Below are 8556 nucleotides of genomic sequence, written 5' to 3'. Positions count from 1 at the left end.
TGTGTGTGTGTGTGTGTGTGTGTGTGTGTGTGTGTGTGTGTGTGTGTGTGGTGTTATGGAGCTGCACAGACTGGAGTAGTCTCCAGTAGTCTGGTGTGGTGTGTTGTGGTGTGGTGTGGGTATGTATGCCAAGTCATTCATGTGGAAACTTGGAGAAAAAAATTGTGGAGTTAGGTCTCCGATTATTCTCAGGTAAACCAGGCATGAAGCCTGAGTGTTTTTGCCACTACATAGTTTTTCTGGCCCATTAATATACTTAAAATAAAACTTTCTTCATGTTTTTGGGACTTGGTGATATTAGAGTACTTTAGCATTTGGGGGGAAATGTATAAAGGGATTATAAAATTATTTTAGAACAATCACTATTTTCCTCTGATCTAAAGCATCAGTAATGGCTTTCTATTTTTTTTCCATGACCTAAAATTATTTGTGGTGAAACAAAAGTTTGTGTGTGACTATGCAGTCTGTGAAAGAGAATGAGTATTTGTGTAATGATATGCTCACCCTCTTCGTGTTTCCTTACTTGTGTGTCTGTCTAGAGGACACATGGGATCCCCATGTAACATCAGATTACATACTAGGCTACACACATTTCTCAGGTACCTCTGTGGGCCAGTGAAGCTTCCCACTAAAGACCTTAAAATTCAAAATCCCACTAACAGGAGCATGATGTCCACCTCTCTTTGGAATTCTGAAGAATGAGCTTACTTTCTCCCCTTTCTAAAGTTGTCTTAAACTGCTTGAAAAATCTTTATTTCGGTTCTTCGAACATCAGTCTTCTCATTGGAAGAAAAATGAAAAAGCTGCCATTGTCCATCACAGTTCGTTGGCCCTTCCCCACGGTGTTGGGGTATGACACTCATCTCCCCCATTCAGGTGAGGAGGAATGTTAGGGAGATCCGCCAATGCAGAGTGTTGCTCATGAGCAACCCAGATGAGATCTGGACAAAGATGAACTAGTTGCATTGCTGAGGGTGCTGAACATGGTACGAGCCTTCGCTCAACTCAAAACCATTTGCTTGGTGATGCCCTCCTCAGAATGCAGGGTTTCCAGCGTTGTCAATTATTTTCTTGCTAGCAAGCCCTAAACACACACTGCAGATTCCAAACACAATTATGGAATGAGTTCTCGTGTTAGATAAGCATCACTCATTTACAGAAGAGGAAAGGAAACCTGAGGAAAATAAAACAACAAAATAGTATTTATTCCTTCTGAATAAGGGGAATAAACAGTACATACAAGGTTTAAAAGGGACCACTTTTATCCACAGAGAGTTGACCAGGAGGAGAGGGGAGAGGGGGCCTACGATCAGGATGTAAAGTGGATAAATAAATTAATTAATTTAAAAAGGGACCACTTTGAATCCAAATTTCTTCTCTCTCTCTCTCTCTCTCTCTCTCTCTCTCTCTCTCTCTCTCTCAATATCACCCTATTTAAATCCAATTTGAGAAAAATCAATGAGGAGAAAAGGAAAATAACAAAAGACAAGTGTGTTGATGCCCAACCGGTTAAGGCAGGGCTTGGAGAAATGTTAGAAAATTGTGGCTTCAAGGCCAGCCTGGGCTACATAGTTAGTTGTTGGATAGGCAAGCTGAGAAAAACAATATTCTCTCTCAAAACACAAATCCAAGAAGAAAAATAACAATGTGAAAATTTTGTTCCTTCAGGGATTATGTATCAAAACATATTTGTCACAAGTTCTTTAAGAATACTTTCTAAGTAAACATAAAATAGTATAATTTCCCAAAAGTCAAAGGACTAGGGCAGCTGCTTAAAATATCCCCTTCTAAAATAATAATACAATAAAAGAAGACACAAAGTTGGTGATTGGGTAGAGAAAAGGGAATGACTCTAGGAGAAATTGTAGGCAAATGAATTTGATCACGATACCAAGATATATTGTGCAACATTTTCAGAGAATTTTTAAAAATGTTATTTTTAATATAATCTTCTAGATAAGATGATATACAACATCATCTGTTGGCGACTTCCATAGTCTGAAGTATCTGAATGGATCACAAGTAGGAGGAAGAGGAGGAGGAAGAGGAGGAGGACTAATGATTAATTATGATTTTTATGGTGAAAAGTGCTCAAAGAGAGGAAAAAAACCAAAGAAACTAAAGTTCTTCTCACAGGACATAATGTTACCTAGCTCTGTTAGGCCATTAGCCTCTTGTGTGAAAAATTCGCTCAATTCAGTTACAAAACACTTATTGATTCCAAGCAGTCATTAAAGCAACACTTCAAGATCTAGTTTGCGGTTGTTTGTTTCTTTTACTTCTTGAACTTTTTACTTTTCACCATGTCTTCAACACATCATGAAATTCTGTAAACTGCAAAGGGATAACTTAAGTGCACATTCTGAGAGGCGTACCTGACAGGAAGGTATTAATACCTTGATGCAAAAATTAAGATTAGACAAGTCATTTGTTCTGGTTCTTTACTGATTGATTCAGAGCTGAGGTGGAAAAAAAAAAAAACATCATATTCTAGTGAATGGTAATGGTGAGTAATTATTAAAGTACTAATTATTACTGTAATAAAATAACAGTTGACTCAGAAAACCGCCATCAGCACCAACGTTCAATTGCAGTTTACCCTGTTACATTAAATTATTTCCTTCTTAAAGCAGGAAATTAAAAAGGAATTGGAGAATCAGACATTTTCTACCATTCATGGTCAGCAGCAGGCAGAGCCACAGGCCAGAGCCACATGAATAATGGCCTCTCGGTGCCTAGACAAGTGGGTGACTCATTTGCAGACCAGCCTCCTGAATTGAATCCTAATTGCTGGAAATTTTCACAATGTTCTGCCTCATGTTGTGAATGAAAAGAAGGAACAAATGCATGCTTAACGAAGAGCTAACACGTTTGTTTTGCTAGTTTGAGTGGCTTAATCTAATGTTTCAATCTTTTGATCAATAAAAGGCCAAAACACCTTCCACTAACTTTTAAACATAACAAGAAAAGGAAATGGACTCAGCAAGACATTTGGACAACCTGTGAACAGAAGAAAAACTGCAGTACATTGTCCTTAAGTGTCCTTGTTTTTATCTGTCGGTCCTTCCTGTTTTCCTTTATTCACTTAACAGATATTTGTTGAGATTTCTCAATGCCTAGCACAAACAAAGCTACCCATATGAACATGCATACTGCGTCACCAATCCAGAGGAGGAAGCTAAGGTAGCATAGAGAAATATGGAAACACGTGGTGGATAACATTTGGATGATGCACAGCTCCAATAATTTTGGCAAGTGGGTCTAGATGAAGAGGATTTTCCTCTGGGGTAGTGAGAGCAGACACCGAGACCAGGATGACCTACCCATTCACAACTCCTTCCCCTTCTTAGTTTGTGTAAAATTTTTTTTTCCTTTTCGTTTTACTCTCAACAAACCAAACATCCAATAGTGGCTTAGCAGCATTCTAAATCCACTTATAATCCTATACTTTGATCATCCTGAGAACACTAGTAAGAAATAAGTTCACTATTGTTTTTTTTTCTCCTTGCTTGTTTGCTGTTCCAGCACGCCAATAATTATTTTCAAATTATGTTATGGTTTTTTGTTTGTTTGTTTGTTTTTTAGATTATTCACTGGAAAGTTATGGCTTTAGAGTTTCATATTACTCTGCATTTCCTGTTTTTCTTTTTTATCTTTCGATAGTTATAATTTTAAATTTATACTAACTATGTATTGAGAATTACTAACCAAATTATAACTTATTATGATAATGCAGTGTTATAAAGTAATTTAAATTCACATTATAGAAGATTATGTAACCAACCCAAAGCCCGGTTGGGTAGTACAGTAGCAAAACATTTATCCAGCATATAAAACAAGCATTTGAGCCCAAGTACAATAAAACAAGATAAAATGTAATTTTACATGAATTTTTTTCCAAATTGATAATAATTTTATATTGAATATATTAACCAGTCTCAAGAAGATTTGTAAGTTTAGTAACATACACATTTGAATATACATATAAGAACAGTAAGATGAAAACATGAAATAATATATATCCTCATATAGACATACATGCAGGCAAAATACCAATTAGCATGATATGAAAATAAATAAATCATTTTAAAGTGTTAAAATGTTAATAATGAAAGCTGCAGCAATGGAATTGCTAATGATTTTATTTATTTATTTTAGCAAATACCTTTTATTACTTGAATATAATTTTTTTAATTAAATTTAACCTGGAAACAACCCAAATGTCCCTCAACGGAGGAATGGATACAGAAAGTGTGGTACACTTACACAGTTTACACATGTACTCAGCTATTAAAAACAAGGAAATCATGAAATTTGCAGGCAAATGGTGGGATCTAGAAAAGATCATCCTGAGTGAGGTATCCCAGAAGTAGAAAGACATGCATGGTATATACTCACTTATAAGTGGATACTAGACCTAAAAGATAGGATAAACATACTAAAATCTATACACCTAAACAAGCTAAACAAGAAAGAGGACCTGGAGTAAGATGATCAATCCTCACTTAGAAAAATGGGATGGACATTGGAAGTAGGAGAAAACAAGAAACAGGACAGGAGCCTACCGCAGAGGGTCTCTGAAAGACTCTACCTATAGTGTATCAAAGTCGATGCTGAGACTCATATCCAAACTTTGGGCAGAGTGCAGGGAATCATATGGAAGAAGGAGAGCTAGTAAGACCTGGAGAGGGCAGGAGCTCCACAAGGACCAAATATATTTGGGCACAGGGGTTTATTCTGAGACTGATTCTCCAACCAAGGATTATGTATGGATATAACCTAGAACCCTTGCACAGATGTAGCCCATGGCAGCTCAGTATCCAAGTGGGTTTCCCTAATAAGGGGAACAGGGACTGTCTCTGACATGAACTCAGTGGCTGGCTGTTTAACCTCCCCCAACTCTCATGAGGGAGGAGCAGCCTTGCTAGGCCACAGAGGAGGACATTGCAGCCAGTCCTGGTGAGACCTGATAAGCTAGGGTCAGATGGAAAGGGAGAAGGACCTCCTTTATCAGTGGACTTAGAGAGAGGCATGGAGGAGATGAGGGAGGGTGAGATTGGGAGGGAATGAAGGAGGCGGCTACAGCTGGGATACAAATTAAATAAGCTGTAATTAATGTTTTTCATTCTTTTCTGTTGTCAGTAATTGACATTTGAATTTCCACATAGGTGTCCTAGGTCACCAAATCCAAGCTCTCTCTCTCCTCACCCACCTCTACGCTCACTTTTCCAGCAGAATTTGTGGTTCTTCTTAAAGCTCCCAGCTGCACATTCTCACCATCTCCTCTCCTGCCTGTTGGAGAACTTTATACAAGAAAGGTTTTTCTTCTTTCCCCTCTAAACATGATGTTTTTGACAGCCTTGAAGCTGTCTAAAGCCTGTCCCGAAGAAGAGGATGAGCTCTCATCCCCTGAAGCTCTGACAAACTGTCAAAGGCATCTTCCATATTTACTCATCTCTGTTCCTTCATTCTAATCTCCAACCAATGCATTAATCTGTATCAACACTTCAGCACACCACCAAGAATACTCTTACCAAGGTCACAATGGAAACCATGTCACACTGAAGAGTACTCAGGACTATTGGTAATTTCTCCTTTTTCGCTCATTTAATTTTTTCTTTTCTTTATTATTATTTACAATTTTTCTATAAAACCTTCCTTCTATGAAATTTCACTATATATAGTTTTTTTTTCCTGACTTTCTTCCTATACTTGGGCACAATTTTGATGTTCTTTATCTACTGACTATCTTGCACTAATAGTTTTGGTCTTCCTACATCCTTCTCTTAGCAGCCTGTGACTCTAACTGCCATCCCTGTCTCTTTTGTACATAGATCTTAGGGATCTTCCAAGATATCCCTCAACTTCCTCCTCTTCCTTCTCCTCCTCCTCCTCCACTTTCTCATCTTCTTTTTTATTGGTTAGTTTCTTATTTGGACTTGGCCATACATCTGCTTTAAGATAAATGCCTCAATTATTTTATTTTGCTGTGAAAAGTTAAATAGAATCAAGAAGAGTAGAATATAGAAGGAGAGGGAATCAATACAGCAAGTGGTAAAAATTAAAAGTGGTAAAAATAAAGAGTTGGAAAAAAACAATAAATCTTGAGTTTTACTAATTCCCTGGGTGACAGTTGCTTTGCAGGAAGGTTTAGTTTGACTCCTAAATAGACTGAACTGTCAGATCAGAGACCCAGTCACTCATCAAAGCAAAAACAATACTATTATAGTAGTTTTCAACAAGGACTCATGTTTTAAGATTATAAACTATAAGACCCTGCACATAATGGCTTTATTAAGAAAGATTATCAGAGATAGATACAATTAGAATATAACTACTCTATTATATGTCTATATGAGTGAGTGTATGCCATGTGCATCTTTCTGCTTCTGGGATATCTCACTCAGGATGATCTTTTCCAGTTCCCACCATTTACCTGCACATTTCATGATTTCCTTGTTTGTTTGTTTTTTTAATTTTTTTTTATTACTGAGTAGTATTCCATTGTGTAGATGTACCATACCATACTTTGTATCCATTCCTCATCTGAGGAGCATCTTAGTTGTTTCCAGTTTCTGGTTATTACAAATAAAGCTGCTACAAACATGGTTGAGCAAATATCTTTATTGTATACTTGAGTATCTTTTAGTTATATGCCTAGAAGTGGTATAGTTGGCTCTTGAAGAAGCCCTATTCCTAATTATCTGAGAAAGCGCCAGATTGATTTCTAGTGTGTTGTACAAGTTTACATTCCCACCAGCAGTGGAGGAGGGTTCCCCTTTCTCCACAATCTCTCCAGCATATGCTGTCACTTGAGTTTTTAACCTTAGCCATTCTGATGGGTGTAAGGTAAAATCTCAGGGTCATTTTGATTTGCATTTTCCTGATGACTAATGACATTGACCATTTCTTTAAGTGTTTCTCTGCTATTCGATATTCCTCTATTGAGAACTCTCTGTTTAGTTCTGTTTCCCATTTTTTAATTGGATTACTTAATTTGTTGCTTTTAAACTTCTTTAGTTCTTTATATATACTGGATATTAGCCTTCTGTCAGATATAGGGTTGTTGAAGATCCTTTCCCAATCTGTAGGTGGTTGTTTTGTCCTACTAAAATCTGTACACCTAAGAGGGAGAACTCTGGCAGAAATGCTCAATCCCCATCTAGAAAGGCAAAGAGTATGGACATCAGAAGAAGGAGAAAACAGGGAACAAGTTAGGAGCCTGCCACAGAGGGCCTCTGAAAGGCTCTGCCCTGCAGACTGTCAGCAGATGCTGAGACTTATGGCCAACTTTTGGGCAGATTGCAGGGAATCATGAAAGAAGTGGGAAATAGTAAGATCTGGAGAGGACAGAAGCCCCACAAGGAGAGCAACATCTGAGCCCCACATCTGAGCACAGGGATCTTCCCTGAGACTGATATTCCAACCAAGTAGCATGCATAGAGATAACCTAGAACCCCTGCATAGATGTAGCCCATGACAATTCAGTCGCTTAGTGGGTACCATAATAATGGGAACAGGGACTGTCTCTGACATGAACTGATTGGCCTGCTCTCTGATTACCTCCCCCTGAGGGGAGAGCAGCCTTACCAGGCCACAGAGGAAGACAATGCAGCCACTCCTGATGAGATCTAATGGACTAGAATCAGAAGGAAGGAAAAGAAGATCTCCCCTAACAGTGTACTTAGGGAGGAGCATGCATGGTGAAGGAGAAGGAAAAGAGAGATTGGGAGGGGAGGAGGGAGGGAACTAGAGGGGGGATACAAAGTAAATAAACTGTAATAAAAAATTAAAAAGAATATAACTACTCAAGACGTTTTGTTTTGATATGCTGATGGCTTTAAAGATAGCATAGAACTTTAAGTTAGAAAAACTGGCCTCAATAAACATACTTTAAAAATAGCAACTAAGTTTGGTGTGAAGACCTCTAGTAGATTAAAATTCAGGCTAAAAGGTTTCCTTGGGGGCTAAAGAGATGGCTCCACTGCCGTTGTGCTCACCTTGTAAACACAAAGACCTGAGACTGATACTCCCCAAAGCCTCACGGTTCATAAAACCTGAAATACAAGCATGTGTTTGTAGTGAGAGCTTTGGAGAGGTTAGGACAAGTAGTTGTTCCAACACTTGCTCTCCAGTCAATCTAGCTGCATTTAGGAGCCTGAGGCCAGTGAAACCACGCATCTCAAAAGCAAAAGGAAGCATGTTACTAAGGAAATCCACAAGGGGTTGTCCTTTGCTCTCCAAACACACATGTACAGATGTGAGCATGTGCAAAAGCATACACATACACACACAAACACACACACAGCTCTTTACATTAAAATCAACTGGAAAAAACAAAGATAGCCACTGTTTAATACTTCAGTGGGGAGCTGAAAACACAAAACTAGCATGGAGAAGAGAGGCCTGTGGGGCTGAAATTAACTTGAAAGTCATAAAGAGAGACGGGAGTGATATTTGAAGTTCAGTTCCTAAGGAGGAGCATGTCAGGAAGGAAAGGAGAAGGTCAAGGATAAGAACCCAGGAGGTGAATAAACTCACCAAAGGAAACACAAA

Source organism: Psammomys obesus, unplaced genomic scaffold (assembly GCF_907164565.1).
Source record: "Psammomys obesus unplaced genomic scaffold, mPsaObe1.curated_primary_1811, whole genome shotgun sequence".
Classification (NCBI taxonomy): domain Eukaryota; kingdom Metazoa; phylum Chordata; class Mammalia; order Rodentia; family Muridae; genus Psammomys; species Psammomys obesus.
This window is presented reverse-complemented; position numbering follows the sequence as displayed.